Raw genomic sequence first — 17,187 nt, forward strand, 5'->3', positions numbered from 1 at the left:
GAGAGAGAGAGAGAGAGAGAGAGAGAGAGAGAGAGAGAGAGAGAGAGAGAGAGAGAGAGAGAGGGAGAGAGAGGGAGCAGGACTGAGAGAATGGATGCTTTATCCATATCCAAAAGGGAAATTCCACAGCGATAACATGCAGTAAATGTAAACAAGTCAGGACTGAAAGGACACTGTATGCCTATATTATTGTATGCCCCCACATATTTTGTGTGTTATTGAAGCTTTGTAGGCTACATGATAGATGGTATGTGGGGTTAAACAAACTTAAACCTACAAGTCAGACAGTAACTATATTCCGTAGAGGCCATAATTGTCACTTGCTTTTTTCCTTTTTTTTCTTTTTTGTTGGTCTTTTTGTCAGTACAGTGATGTCATCTTGTAAAACTACTTAGACTGTGTAAAACTACTTCTTCACGGACAAAACCGTAAAGGGTTCTCCTGAGGTAAAGTACAAAAATGTTCAGTCTAAACAGTACTGTCTTCTGTTTTTAATCTCATAAAATGTGGACTTTATTGCCGCTTAAGGAGGGTGAGATCAGCACATTTTTTGTGCAGGTAGGCTACATTATATTCCTAACTTCTCAATGAGTTAATGTGAATTACTGATGCATTATATTTAATGTAGAGTAGAAGCAATGATGGTTGGGACACAAACACAAGTCCCAATCTGACTAATCAGAATTTCAAACAAACCCTCTTTCACATTACAAATACTGTACATACAGACTGTCTTTCAGTAGGGCCTACACTAATATTATATAAACGTGAGGTGGAGTTGATCAAAATGATGATTGGGACAAATACACAAATGCTGTGTATGTTCTGTAATCTAGTACTCGAATAGGGTACTTTAGACAAACCTTTATTCAAGTTAGACAACCACACAAACTGCTTTACTGTACCCTAACAGTCAGACTCTCCACGTATGCATTAACCACCATGCCCTACACCCTCCTGTACAGTGCTTTGGAATGAAGACTCCAAAAGGCCAGCTGTTATCTCTGTCTGAGCGCCACATTTTCGTTTTGTTCCCTTTGATGGTGTGGTTGCATTACCCTTGGCTCCCTCGGTCTCAGCCTCCTCTTTCTCCCTCCTCAGCACGGGTATTAGTGCCTAATCACATTATTACACTTCCCTCCGAGGGGCTACTGAGCACCGACTCAGGCAGATAAAAGGTCAGCCCCTGAAGGCCCCCAGGGGTCCTGAGAGACAAACCTGTAGCAGCAGATCAAAGCAGCGACAGATTAACCCGTGTCATAGTGATACTGTCTGGGAGAGGAAGAGAAGAGATGAGATGTTCTTTTTCTCTCTTCTCTCCCTCTCTCTCTCTCTATTTTCTCTGCTGGCCGAGACGAGATGACAATGTTTGATCACATATTTCAGCTGATATCTTATTTTACCCAGCCATCTCAGCGTGCTCCGGGAGTCATCACTCACACGCTCTTTGTTCACCGTGGGAGGGCGGGCTACCTGAATCTGTGTGTGTGTGTGTGTGTGTGTGTGTGTGTGTGTGTGTGTGTGTGTGTGTGTATGTGTGTGTGTGTGTGTGTGTGTGTGTGTGTGTGTGTGTGTGTGTGTGTGTGTGTGTGTGTGTGTGTGTGTGTGTGTGTGTGTGTGTGTGTGTGTGTGTGTGTGTGAGAGAGAGAGAGAGAGAGAGAGAGAGAGAGAGAGAGAGAGAGAGAGAGAGAGAGAGAGAGAGAGAGAGAGAGAGAGAGAGAGAGAGATGATATGGCATGTCTCATTGCGCCCTCTTCAGCAATGCACAGGTTTTTGTTATACATTTTCCTTTCACAACCACAATAGAAAGATTAAGAGATTTTTAATAGTCATCTATTATGGTTAAACGAATGTTAGCCTTGTATGAAATATTAACAAATATTTTTTTTCAGCATAATTTCTAAATAGGAGTCAATATGAAGTAACTGATTAATGTAAAAGCAAATTTTACGTACGGTAAGCCTAAAATAGTTTCTGCTTTGGTGAGCGGCAGTACTCTAAATCAATTTACTCTGTACAAAATTGGTGGCTATTTTTAAATCCATCCTCACTTAGGCTACAGGTCAGCATGTGATGGCATACTCTAGTTTAGCGTCACATGATGCGCATGTCTGCATGTCAATCTCAGCTGCTGCCCGGGTCATTAACCCTGATCATGAACAAAATGTAGATCACTCCATATGAAACACTTGCAAGTACATTTTGATAGATTTACTTGTACATGCTACTCGCCATATTGGCTTAGTTTTGGTTAACATTGGTTTTGGTGCACTGTATAATCTATAGGGTAGGTTTATTTTTTTTAGACTACAACTTAATTAACAAACAAATAACAATTGGTGAAAAACATTAACAAGGAAATATAAGTTACACACCATTTCTCATGCTTCTTCTCTTGTGTACTAAAAGGCAGCATGTGTTTTCTTAATTCAACTCTCAAATGTCTATCATAGGCTTTCTTTTGTTGATGAATAAAAGAATGACATTGTCATGAGTGGAAGGTTTCTCAAGACACGGTTATTAGGCCCATTGATAAATCCCCCTCCAGTCAGGGAGAATGATCTTGAATGAACTGCCCATGTGCCTGAGGAAAAAATCCACAAAGCACTCAAGGTCTGTGAAGACAAATGATGTGTGAAACATCTTTGACACAGACAGGTTGACCCAACCAAGTGGCAGTGTTCCAGGCCAAACCATGAAGCCAAAACAGAATGCCTCAAAGCTGCATTACCTCACATGGCCACTGGGGTTGGTCTGCATACTGTAAGTGAGAAACTTCCCTTGATGTGTTACAGTAAGAAGTGACCACTAAATAGTAAGATAAATAATAAAATAACAAATCGAGACATCTACACCACTGTGCAAAGGCAAAGTGCAGTAGCTACAGTATATAGGTTATTTTGTCAAAATTGAGTTTAGGCTGAAAATGGTCTTCATAACAACTTTATCTTGTGACACAGCATTGCGGTCAAAATGTGTCCCATTTTATAGATATTGCTTTGTCAAATTTGCAGTAACTACAATATCCAACCCAATACCAATACTTTGAGGGCCTTTCTCTATTTCACTGTTGGCAAAGTCACTGACTTTCAGGGCAGTTTAGTACATGTAACATCATGATGGAATTTAGCAACCACTTTTCCTGCAGTATACAGTCTATGGACACAAGGCATGGAGAAGACAACACAGTCCTGTCCAAGGATTTTAAGCAGGGCTGCTGACAGCTTTTGCTGGCCCCCAGGGCACCCGAGCCACCTGAAAGGGCCCCCCCATTCAATACATACAATGGGATGAAAAACCCCTCTCTCTCTCTGGGCCCAGGACAATTGACCCCCATGTCCCCCTTGTCAGCTTCCCTGACTTTAAGCACTGGTCAGAATTGGAATTCACAGGTCAGCTGGGGTAGCAAACACAGCCAGGGGGAGATTAACACCTTGTAGTCTGATTTACGCCTCCTGACAGGATGTGATGTCGGTAGATTAGGCAGCAGTGGGCGGAGGTTGGGAGGACAGTCGTTCCATCACTCCAGAAAAAAATATCTGACAAAGGTGTGTGTGTGTGTGTGTGTGTGTGTGTGTGTGTGTGTGTGTGTGTGTGTGTGTGTGTGTGTGTGTGTGTGTGTGTGTGTGTGTGTGTGTGTGTGTGTGTGTGTGTATTAGGGTGTGAGTGTGTGTGCGGACCTGTTAATCTTGACACCATAAGCAGGTATTAGCACTTGCCAAAAGACAGCAATAGAGATGAACATAAATGTATTTCATTCATGTGTTTTGATACTATTTTTAGTATGATTCATTTTGATACTGTTTTGCTTAATTAAATGGGCTTGCAGAGCAAGGCCCGATTGTAGTAATCTCTAAGTACAGTTTATACTTGCTTGCTTTGTTTGTTGCTTCTCTTGTGCAGGGCAGTAAAAATAGCAAATGGCCTTTCGAGATAGAGACACTGTTCAAACACTAAAACGACCGGCTCGGCTTGGAGATCATCTGTTCTGATATAGCGTGTCCGTGTCTCTTGTCGTTTTTCCGTTTTTGGCGATTTTGTGCAAATTTGGGTCCCCATAGAAAACAATGGTAGAACCTTCAGGAGACAGTGTTCCATCACTCTACTGATCAGAGTGTAGGAGGCTTTTTCGGTCATAAAACATTAACACTTTCACCTAGAAGTTTAGTTGATGTGTTGTTAGCGAGCTCTATGAGATGACTCCAAACTGTGAAAGTATCATGTCCCAACTCCCATTACTTTTTAAATGGCAGGTGTGTAAAAACTGCTGGGCTGGCCCAATGGCTTTTCCCATTGACTCTTGAAGGGCCTTTCTGAAGAGGTCAGCACATCTTCCACAAGAGGTCCATTTGTGACTGAACCGTTTAACCTATAAACTTCAAATACTGTTAGAAAGATCACACGTATGACTCCAATCTGTGAACAGGACATGTGCCAAGAAAATTAGGGTCTTGCCACATATAATATACATTTCACAGATCTGATATATTGCCAACATATGCAGACAGACAAGCATACATAGATTCATTTAGCAATTGAAAATATTCATAAGTGATGGCATAATGGTGATGATTCTCTTCTCCTGCTGTTATAACCACATACTGTGTTCAGTGGTCTAATACTATTGAGGATGGCTAGGAAGTTGCCTTGATTGTCTAAGCCTTCAGTCTTCCTCTGCCCTCGCTGAAACTTATTTTGAACAGCAGTAAGGAGCAGTACCTCCGTAATGGTTTTGATAAATACATCTTGTTCTCAGCTCTGGTTCTCATTTGTTTTCCCCTCTCTTTGTTCATTGGCATGTTCATGGAGGTTTGCTTTTCAACGGCTAGCTTGTGCTGTCGCTAGGCTAACATGGCTCTTCTGTGGTGTTCAGTTTTACAGTGATCTTATTGGGAAGCTTGCCACTTGGACGTGAGACGCAGGGAGAGGACAACGAGAGCAGCGGTCGAGCAAGAAAGCAGGCCCGAGGAGAGAGGATCCTCGACGAGGAGCAGCAGCTGGAGGTGGGGACAGCCCAGCCAGTATCCAGTCAGGTCCAGGCCAGCGGCAAAGAAGAAGAAGGTGTGTGTGTGTAGCGTGTGCAGTAGCAAGAGTGTGGTGTGTGACGCAACACATCTGCTTGTTTTTATATATTAGAGTAGCCACCAGTGATGCGCGGGTCGCCGAAAAAACAAGACGCAACCGACCGTTTTTTTCCCCTAGCCCACCCGCTTGCCCTGACCGCAAGAAATATTTAGGAAAAAATGTTGACCCGACCCGTTTCCCGACCGTGGTTAACTGCAAGCGCCCACTGACTTCGGGTCAGCCCGCGCATCACTAGTAGCCACCATTCATGTGCGTGTGTGTTTTTATGATGTCTCGTGACAACCATGCACCGCAGACCTCTAGAACTGCATTCAAACAAGGAAAAGCATTGCGATTCATGTTGATTTTGTTAATAGGCCTATTGTGTATTTGCTTATGTAGCCTATGATGCAGTATGGATTTAACCAAGTGTTGCCAAAACTTACCTTTTACGGCCATCTCCCAATGTTGTTTTAAAAAGGAGTTATAGGAGCAATATTTGTAAGGTTGGTTTTTTTATTTTTATGTGTGTTTTTCTTTTCCATTTTATTGAGAGGATCCCCGATAGGACATGAAGACATTGCTTCACATTGTAAAAGCTGTTGTTGTTGTTTTGTCCCCTTCAATTATACAAATATTGTTTGTTCCAGGTGTAGAAAACATACCAAATTAATAACTGAAAAAAAAATGATACCCAAGCTTCTTATATCTTGTTGTGTTCTGCTTACTACTTTAATAAGCATAGTAAGTGCATAGTAAGCTGATCCCCGCTTTAGATCGGGTACCTGCAAAATTCATTGTTAACTGTTAGCAAGTGGCTTGTTAAATGTGTGTAAGTATTAATAAGCAGCTTATAAGATGTTATAAAAAATAATAAGCATGTTATGGGCCCTTGTAAGAGTATTATTACCTGCTAACTGGAGACTAATAAACGCTTATTACAATACTATAAGAACACTATAAACCCATAATAAGCCGCTTATTGGACGTTTATAAGGTTAATAAGCATGTTATGAGCACCTGTAAGAGTATTATTACCTGCTAACTGGATACTAATAAACGCTTATTACAATACTATAAGAACAGTATAAACCCATAATAAGCAGCTTATAGGACGTTTACAAGGTTAATGAGCACGTAAGGATATAACTACCTGCTGTGACTATAAGCAATTATTACAAGAACCTTAATATAAAGCGCTACCCTGTCATACAGTCAATCAGAACAGGTGCTGCCAATAAAAAGTTCCATCTCAACTGTCACTTTCTCTCAACATTCTATTCTTAACGAGCACCTGCAACTACCTTTCTAGAAGTCTATTGTTCAGCTCTTCAACGTAATGTGATACTCTCTTGCTGGAATGTTTATGACAGCCATCTACTTGGCTCAATGGTAAAGGTGCTGGATTAAAGATACAGTGTCATGAGAAAGTTTGGGCACCCTTTTGGAAACTCATTACATTGGTTTATTTCTCGTTGAGCTTTTAAAGTAGCAACTTCCTTTTAACATATATTAAATCGTAGGGAAAGTGAAACATTTCAGCAGTGGAAGAATTTTCATAGGTGTTATAGAAAGAATTTTATGTGGATTTAAACAAAAATATGCGTGTGCATAAATATGGGCACCCCAAAGAAGGTATACCATTAATATGAAGTGGAGCACACCTTTGCTGATCTAATGGCCTTTGGATACTTGCTATACAAGAAGACAAGTTCCAACTGCCTGTGCTACTGAATAGTTGCCAATTATTCTATGCAGAACCCCTCTAATTCAGTCAGATTACTCATCTGTCTTCTGTAGACATCTTGGTTCAAATAAATTCATTCTTTTTCAATGACGGTGTTATCTCAAGATTGGTATGACCATTTCAAGACATTGTACAAACTCCAACTCCAACTCCAAGTTGGGACGTTTGGTAAACAGTGAATAAAATCAAAATGCTATCATTTTCAAAACATTCAATCTATTCATTAGATGGAGAATAGTGAAAAGACAACATATTAAGTGTTAAAACCGAGAAAAAATATTGTTTTGGGGGACATATGTACTCATTTCTAATTTGATAAATCCAACACGTCTCAAAAGAGTTGGGACGGGGATCAGTGAAATTTAGTAAACATCCAAATAAGATAAAACAACAAAGAAGAACATTTCAAAATGAATTGTACTGACGGACAATATAGGTGTCCAGGTATAAGATCATCACAGAGAGGCTGAGTCACTCAGAATTAAAGATGCAAAGGGAATAATTACCATAGTTATTACATACATTTTTTAATTCCCTTTGATTTACCACGATTGAGTGTATATAAGACATATTTTTGTTAATAAAATCATTGTATAGGTTCATGACATCATGGAATATATATTGGCTGTAGTCTCACTCTAATTCCTGGAGTGCTAGAGCTATTGAAAATTTACCATATTAAGAATGCTTAATGCATGAAAATGATACAGGGGTGTAACATTCTCCTAAGCACCTGAGCTCACTTGAAATAGACCCAGAAGACATGGGAAACTGTCCTTTGCTTACAGAAGTCAGCAGAAGTTGTAGAAGTCCATTCTTTTTGACAATAATAGAGCATTGCACATCCTGTGCTACAGTAAAAATGGACCATCCAACTTGTGTTAGTGCTAGCTTCAAAAGTCAGCCTCCATGATGGCATGCGGGTGCAGTAGTGCATTGGTTAAGATGTTCTCACTCATCTGTAGAGTTAAATACAGTGCTGAATGGTATAAATGGGTTTTAAACAGCATGAAAAGCCACTCATGCATTATATTATGAAGGGAGATCTTCGATTACTGCCACATAGTAAGGTCAAATTGCATTCTCTACTATGTTTTAACAGTTTGGCTCCATCATAAGGACCAGCAAGTGATAAAATGGTGGGTTTTTGGTCAAGACCTGTCACACTGTAAGCACTACAGAAAGGAAAACATTGCAAAACATGACAAGGAATACACCCACCATTTAAGCTGGTGAAATCATGTCCAAGATAGGAATTAACACTGTTTTTTATATAAAATCATCTCATCGGTTAATGTATTTAACTGTTAAGTGTTGTCTTTTGTTTTGTTTTTAGTCTTCCTCGACATTTGCTGCCATTTATTGTCCCCGTCCCAACTCTTTTGAGACGTGTTGGATTTATCAAATTAGAAATGAGTACATAAGTCCCCCAAAACAATACTTTTTCTCAGTTTTAACACTTAATATGTTGTCTTTTCACTATTCTCCATCTAATGAATAGATTGAATGTTTTGAAAATGATAGCATTTTGATTTTATTCACTGTTTACCAAACGTCCCAACTTCATCGGAGTTGGGGTTTGTACTTGTTGTTTTGCATTAACTCATTGCTGAATTTTGATCAACACAGACCTATAGTAGGGTGTGTTTTAGACCAGAGGTCATAGAATTTATGGGTGCATTTTTTGCCATGTCCACCTCCCATTGTTAAGGTCAAATAACTCTAGCTCAGTCTCATCTGAACACACTATGGTTTCCCAAACTGCTTTTAGCTTGTCCAGATAAGCTTTCTGCACAAGTTTAACAACTTATTTCTGATGGATACACAGGAAAGCCTTTTTATTCGTCACCCATCCAATGAGCTTTTGCCTTGTGAAAAGTATACGTAGAAGGACCCATGTCTAAGTCTGCACTATCAGCAGCTATGGTCTTGTAATTCTATGGAGTTGTTCTGTAGTGTGCCTGTTACAATTCTTACCATCCTTTAGCCATGCCCTTTTAACTATTTTTCAACAAACTACAGTTTGTTCAGAGCCCACCATATTCCACTCTCCAAGACAGAACTTAGGACAAGCCTCGTCTATAATTGTGTATGATAAATAACATTTTAATGACCAATCATGTCTGTCTTGGTGACTGAAGGGATTACAAAGTCATTAAAACCAGTTTGTGCAGCAAAGGTGAGCTCTATTTCATATCAATGGTACACCTTCTTTGGGGTGCCCATATTTATGCACACGCCTATTTTTGTTTAAATCCACATAACATTTTATCTATAACAACTATGAAAATTCTTCCACTGCGGAAATGTTTCTCTTTCCCTACAGTTTAACATATGTTAAAATGAAGTTGCTACTTTAAAAGTTCAACGAAAAATAAACCGATGTAATGATTTTCGAAAAGGGTGCCCAAACTTTCTCATGGCACTGTATGGAGGTTGTGAGTTTGAATCCCACTTGGACCCATGTTGATTTTCAAAATTATATCATATGCAGTGTTCCTTAGCCAACTTAAAATACCATGTATGTCATTTAGTATCAATGGCAAAGGCGCTGGATTAGAGATATGGAGGTTGTGAGTTCGAATCCCACTCTGACCCATGTTGATTTTCAAAATTATATCATATGCAGTGTTCCTTAGCCAACTTAAAATACCATGTATGTCATTTAGTATATCCCCAAAATGCGGAGCTACAACACTTTCAAAATGGCAGAATCCAATATGGCTGAATTGTTTGGCCCATAACTTCTGACTGGGTGGATGGATTTTTCCAACATTTCGTTTAGCTTTATTTTCTCAATAGTAGTTTGTTTTTAATTTAGGTATAGAAATATCAAAAATTAAACTGCTCAGCTCTGCCCCAAAAGGCAAGCCCACTTCCAGCATTTTCAGTGAGAATGCAATCTAGTTTTCCTAATTGTTGTCTTTGAGCGCTCAGATTTTGAACACATTGGCCGGTTCAGGATTAGGTGCGGGAACGGGCACTGTTGGCCTGAACATGGTACAAAAGGCTCTCTTAGCCAAAACACACACATTACATTTCTGTTCTACTCCTCTGTGGAATACTTCCTGTTACCACAATAAAAGTCACACTATTCCCTATTATAACTCTTTTTTAAAGATCGACAGCTGTGGAACGCCCTGCATCCTGTAAAAATTCATCTGATAGTACTTGACTATTGAGTTAGCTGTTATCGAAGGCCATTTTTTACCAAATCTCAAAACTGAAGGAGACATGGAACGTTCATGTCAGGTACCACTCTCAGCACTGGGTGCTGGGTACCTCTAAAGATCAGATGCTAGAATCGCCTCTGGTCTTTGTTCTTTGTGTCTTTCTCTTCCTCACCCCACACAACTGACAAAGAGTTGCGCGCGCGCACACACACACACACACACACACACACACACATACACACACACACACACACACACACACACACACACACGTACACACACACACACACACACACACACACACACACACACACACACACACACACACACACACACACACACACACACACACACACACACACACACACACACACACACACACACTGAAAAGTCAGCATGTGTGTGATTCATGTCCAGTACCAGTTTAATGAATAATTGATTTGCCACAACACATTTATGAGCCGTGATAGGCTTCCATCAAACGATTTGGCAAACATGTACATAACATGGCCATTAGTACAGTAAAACACACAGCGTGACTCATTACCCACGGGTCTCCATGGAAATCAGAATTGTCCCTTTCATCCTGCTCTGGCCGGCTCAGTCTCTGTCTCTGTCTCTGTCTCTGTGTCTGCACTGAAAGAAAAGTTATTTCAGATATACATGATAATATCATGGACATCGGTTGCACATGTTATTTTCATGTTTCCTAAAAATAATGTATTCATGTCATTCAAACATGATATTGGCTTATAGAACAAACATGATATTTTCATGTTAATATTTTATGTATTATTTCAGTTCTTATTTCATGTATAATACATGTTTCTGCTTTGCAAGAAACATGTTTTTTTCATGTTTCATTTACATGATAATATCATGGACATCGGTTGCACATGTTATTATCCTGTTTCCTGAAAATAATGTTTTCATGTCATTTGAACATGATATCAGTCAGTTTACAGTGTATGACAGTATATGAATGTCTGATAAGTAGCAATATATATGGCACATAAAAACATGATTTTATAAAATATATAAAACATTTACATAAACATAATTTCTGTGCTAACTTAACACAGAAATTGTTTTGATGTAAATATTTTATTTTATGTATAAAACCATGTTTTTATGTCCTATATATATTGCTACTTGATCAGACGCTCATATACGGTCATACACTGTAAACAGATATATCATGTTTATATTGTTATATATTGCTACTTGGTCAACCAATATTTACATGCTTTTATACTTGAGAATGAAGAGACTTAAACTGACTTAAAACTGCAGGTTTTTTTATTATGATTATTTCATCAAATACACTTTCCAACGGTACTCAACAGCTTAACTCATTCAGTTAAAAGTGACTGACACCCCCAATATGCCAAGTCATTTTGGAGAGAGAGAGAGAGAGAGAGAGAGAGAGAGAGAGAGAGAGAGAGAGAGAGAGAGAGAGAGAGAGAGAGAGAGAGAGAGAGAGAGAGAGAGAGAGCATTAAATGCACACACAAAACTACATCCAAGAAGATAAAAGGCACCTTCATTTCAAAACATTCATTATGATTGTACCAAAACATACAAGCACTTGCCAACAGCTTTGAGAGAACAAAAGGAAATGTCAATGGGGAGCTGCATAGATAGATAGATAGATAGATAGATAGATAGATAGATAGATAGATACACAAATTCTGTAGACAGTAGTAAAGTTTTAGTTCAGGGACATAACTTTAGGCTACTTCACAATGAAAACTCCAATGTATTTCCAATTCATTTTGAACAGCCAGATCATGGAAGACCCTTCAGGTACATTACGTAGACAAATGTTGAAAATGAACTCTTGGCAAAGAATCTAAAAAGCAATGACCTCCTAAATGCACACAAATTCTGTAGACCTTAGTCAAATTTTAGTCCAGGGACATGACTTCAAGCTATTTGACAGTGAGACCCAATATGCAAATTGAACTTTTCCAACAGAACACTTAGCCAAGTCATTCATTTCGTTCGGGCTTGCTCTGCTCTCTCAGTCTCTTCCAGTATGATTGTGTGTGTGTGTGTGTGTGTGTGTGTGTGTGTGGTGTGTGTGTGTGTGTGTGTGTGTGTGTGTGTGTGTGTGTGTGTGTTTTGAATGCTTGCTCTGAGCTGAGGCTCAGTCTCTTCCAGTACAAGTGTGTGTGTGTGTGTGTGTGTGTTTTGAATGCTTGCTCTGAGCTGAGGCCCAGTCTCTTCCAGTACGAGTGTGTGTGTGTGTGTGTGTGTGTGTGTGTTTTGAATGCTTGCTCCGAGGCTCAGTCTCTTCCAGTACGTGTGTGTGTGTGTGTGTGTTTTGAATGCTTGCTCCGAGGCTCAGTCTCTTCCAGTACGAGTGTGTGTGTGTGTGTGTGTGTGTGTGGTGTGTGTGTGTGTGTGTGTGTGTGTGTGTGTGTTTTGAATGCTTGCTCCGAGGCTCAGTCTCTTCCAGTACGAGTGTGTGTGTGTGTGTGTGTGTGTGTGTGTGTGTGTGTGTGTGTGTGTGTGTGTGTGTGTGTGTGTGTGTGTGTGTGTGTGTGTGTGTGTGTGTGTGTGTGTTTTAAATGAGTTGGTTTTTCAGTACCTGAACCTTTTTGGACAGCATGGTGCCTTCCAGCTCCATGATAATTTTCTGCAGGACTTCAAAAGTGCGCTTGAGGCCGTCGGGGTAGTTCAGATTTAGGGCGTAAATCAATCCAAACAACAACGCGACAGCCAATGGCACATTATCCACATCCTGCAACACCTGCTGGCCTTCCAAAATGATGCCAATGTCATCTGCTTTGCTGGTGGCATCTGCTTTGACGATGTAGATCCCTACAGTCGTTTTCTCCATTCCCTCTTGCACTTGGATTTTGTCATGTGCCTGCAGAGGGAACAGTCAAACGAAAGAGAAGATCAAACAAAAGAACAGTTGTTCAGTTGGAGTTTGTTGGGAAAATGGGTTAGTGTTTGGAGTTGGTGGTTTATAGAAGGAACTCCCAACATCCCTTTCATGGAAAACTCTACTTCTACGCCGTAACCTGTTTTTGGGCAAAAGGGAACGTAGCCCCTGCGGATGGGGTAGGCTGCAGGCCTGCTCACTTTTTGCTGAAAGTACTCAACTACCATAACATTGCAATGACAGTAGCGAGAGCCATAAGTAACAGATTCAGACATTTCAGTGACAGTAAGGTTAAAACATAGGCTCTGCGCTATGGAGGTTAGAGAGAGAGAGGGCACAGAGAGAGACAGTGTGGCAGAAGAGAGACAGAAATAGTGAAGTGTGAGAGAGGGGAGAGAGAGTGAAAGAGCGAGAGAGAGGACAGAAAGACAGAGAAAGGGGAAAAAGACTGAGACGGAGAAGGGGCACAGAGAACATCATCACCTTGCGACATGCACAGCACACTGCTTGTACTCACCACAAACGCGCGAAGTAGACATTTGGGGTCTTCATTGAGGTACACACACAACGCCTTCAGGATGCATTCACGTCCTCCATCAACATCATCCTGCATCAAGGAAGGATACATTATTTTATGGAATTTTAACAAGGAACACACACAATGCCTTCAGGATGCATTCACGTCCTCCATCAATGTCATCATCATCCTGCATCAAGGAAGGATACATTATTTTATGGAATTTTAACAAGGAACACATACAATGCCTTCAGGATGCATTCACATCCCCCATCAACATCATCCTGCATCAAGGAAGGATAAATTATTATTTCATAGAATTCTATGTCAACACTAATCAGCACTATCCCAAAATTCTCAAATTCTCTTACCTCAGTCATGCAAGCCAAAATGTTCTCTAGGCGTTTGTCAATCTGTCCTCCTCTGTTTTTGAACAGCTTCAGCAGCTTGTCAGACAATATGTCTAGCTGGGACAGGAATCTCGACTGCAAGGGCATTGTAGTTATTCTCTTGAATTCAGCATTTATCTGAAGACACAAAAGAGACAAATCACATACAACTTATAATGCCAAACTCTATGCTAACTTCATATAGGACAGTGGTTCTCAAGCTTTTTTTGAACAAACGCCCCCTTGGCCTCATCATAAGCCTGACAACACCCCCCTTAGTATTAAAAAAGAATGCCCCCCAATAGCAACTAAGCACCTCTCCCTATCGGCTGTATCCTTCCCATCGCCCCCATAGAGCTCCCTACCGCCCCCGTTGAGAAACACTAATATAGGGCATAACTCGTCTACTTCAAAAATCGAGAGAGAGAGAGAGAGAGAGAGAGAGAGAGAGAGAGAGAAAGAGAAAAAGAAAGAGAGAAAGAAAGAGAGAAAGAAAGAAAGAAAGAAAGAAAGAAAATAAGCGCGCAAGAGAGAGAGAGCAAGAGAGAGAGATAAAAACAGTCAGTCAAGTCTCTGTTTTTGACCAACTGTTGCATGCGCACAGTGATGCAAAATTAAAGCATTCCATGTCTTAAATGTGCATGGACATTCTGAAAACATGCATGAATACCTTGCAGGGCGACCAAAGTCCCGAGTTTGCGCTTCTAATGGGTCAGCAAATCGCCTTGCTGTCAGCAAAATGCCTTGTTGGAACGACTATGAGCGCCCCTTACAACGCCACATTCACCTGAGAGAGAGAGAGAGAGAGAGAGAGAGAGAGAGAGAGACAGAGATAGAGAGAGAGACAGAGAGAGAGAGAGAGAGAGAGACAGACAGAGAGAGAGAGAACAACAGTCAAGTTTTTCCGTTTTTTGAATTTTTTCACCAACTGTTTCATGCACCGTGATGCAAAATTAAAGCATTCCATGTCTTAAATGTGCATGGACATTCTGAAAACATGCATGAATACCTTGCAGGGCGACCAAAGTCCCGAGTTTGCGCATATAATGGGTCAGCAAATCGTGACTTGTTGGAACGACTATGAGCGCCCCTTACAACGCCACATTCACCTGAGAGAGAGAGAGAGAGAGAGAGACAGACAGAGAGAGAGACAGACAGACAGAGAGAGAGACAGACAGACAGAGAGAGAGAGAGATGAAAACAGTCAAATCTTTTTGTTTCTGATCAACTGTTGCATGCACTGTGATGCAAAATTAAAGCATTCCATGTCTTAAATGTGCATGGACATTCTGAAAACATGCATGAATACCTTGCAGGGCGACCGAAGTCCTGAGTTTGCGCATATAATGGGTCAGCAAATCGTGTCTTGTTGGAACGACTATGAGCGCCCCTTACAACGCCACATTCACCTGAGAGAGAGAGAGAGAGAGAGAGAGAGAGAGAGAGAGAGAGAGAGAGAGAGACGAAAACAGTCACATCTTTTTTTTCTGACCAACTGTTGCATGCGCACAGTGATGCAAAATTAAAGCATTACATGTGTTAAATGTGCATGGAACATTCTGAAAATGTGCATGAATACCATCTACTTGCTGCACCCCAGTACCATAATCAAGCAAGACTAACTTACCAAACAAGACCAAGTTTAGTACAATCACACAATACATACAAAATAACGGAAAGATAATGACATTAAGTAATGTGCATTTAGCTGCTACAAGACAGAACTACCGTTATGACATGCATGTCCTTGGCAATTACGCGCCATTTAGCTAGCCATGCTAACACTGGTGAATGTTAATTTTAACCAGCCTTCGCTGCTAACACTGTATTACACAATATGGGGCACTGAACCTAATGTTCCCTCGAACTCAACATTTCGGATTTTTTTTTTAACTTTACCTTGCAAATAAGTATTTCACTCGTCTTTTAATCTCCGAAGTGAAAAAAAGTTCTTCACGATGCTAACAGACATAACTACCGTAAAGACTTGTACCGGTATGAGCCAGTTACATTGAGAGTCTCAATGGCCAGTTAGCTAGCCACGCTAACACCGGTGAACGTTATTTTTTAGCCAGGCTTCCTACTGACATCGTGTTACACAATATGGGGCACTGAACCTAATGTTCCATCGAACTCAACTCAAACTCAACATTTCGGAAAGATATTAGTAATTTTACCTTGCCAATAAATCCTTCCATCGTCAAATAATCTCCGAAGTGTAAACGTTGTTCCCTCCACAGCCGATTCTGTAGTTACTCTTGTCGAGGCAGATGAGAAAGGAAAGATGGTGGGTGTGCACTCACGGCATAAGTGTGCTTAGAATCATCTTTTTTCTTCCAACTGTCAACTGTCTTCCCACAAATGACCTCTTGTACAAGCAGGAGAGAAACAGAAAATTTCTGGATCTACTTCGCCTGATTGCCGACCATAGCTGAAGCTGAGGCAATTTCAAAAGCGTTGCGTCACCGCTAGGGCAGGGCCCAGGCAGCATCTCAACCTCGTTTGAGTTTTTAATGACGTGTTTAGAATCAGATTGGGCGGAGATTAAAAAAAAAACCTAACAATTTCATGTTTTCTCAGCATGAATTTATCTAACAAATTGTTCACCGTCCTGAATATAATAGTTCTACATGATTTATACATGTTTGGAGAAGGAACATGAAACAATCATTTTCAATATACTAAATAATTACTTAAACATTCAACAACCCCTGATTTCCATTCTTTTCAGTGTGTCTCAGTCTCTGTCTCTGTCTCTGTCTCTGTGTCTGTGTCTGTGTCTGTCTCTGTGTCTGTCTGTCTCTGTCTCTGTATCTGTCTCTGTCTCTGTCTCTGTGTCTGTCTCTGTCTCTCTGTCTCTGTCTCTGTCTCTGTCTCTCACCATAAGCCTTTCGGAGTAAGACGAAATAAGAATGTGGCATGATGAGGGTATTTTTGTAATGAAAAATGCTGCAGAAGAGATCCAGAAGACTGATAGCCAAACAAAGTACGTACTGCCACCTTATCCCAAACATACGCACACACGCACGCACGAACGCACGAAAACACGCACGCACGCACGCACGCACGCACGAAAGCAAGCAAGCACGCAATAAAGCAAGCACGCACGCACACATCAAACACTCGTGTGGAGGAGCATCATGCTGAAAGCAGCTCACCATGTTCTTTTATGATTTTCTCTTAGATCAGCGACCCTGTATGTATGACAAACAGAAAAACACACACACACTCTCTCTCTTACACACACACACACACACACACACACACACACACACACACACACACACACACACACACACACACACACACACACACACACAAACACACACACACACACAACCAGGCATAGACAAAAATACAGAAACAGATAGACAGACAGACACAAAGGCAGGCAAGACAGACACA

The 17,187-nt window shown here is 40.7% G+C and overlaps 1 long non-coding RNA gene across 1 annotated transcript; it reads right to left on the reverse strand.

Moving 5' to 3' along the window:
• Window positions 1-13,175: 13,175 nt before the first annotated feature.
• Window positions 13,176-16,482, reverse strand: LOC134455101 (uncharacterized). The gene is made up of 6 exons (XR_010036022.1): window positions 15,960-16,482; window positions 15,092-15,191; window positions 14,792-14,891; window positions 14,453-14,569; window positions 13,765-13,920; window positions 13,176-13,483 (listed from the first exon to the last, which is right to left on the reverse strand). It is a non-coding gene; the product is annotated as an uncharacterized LOC134455101 (long non-coding RNA).
• Window positions 16,483-17,187: the final 705 nt, after the last annotated feature.

Source organism: Engraulis encrasicolus, chromosome 9 (genome assembly GCF_034702125.1).
Source record: "Engraulis encrasicolus isolate BLACKSEA-1 chromosome 9, IST_EnEncr_1.0, whole genome shotgun sequence".
Taxonomy (NCBI): Eukaryota; Metazoa; Chordata; class Actinopteri; order Clupeiformes; family Engraulidae; genus Engraulis; species Engraulis encrasicolus.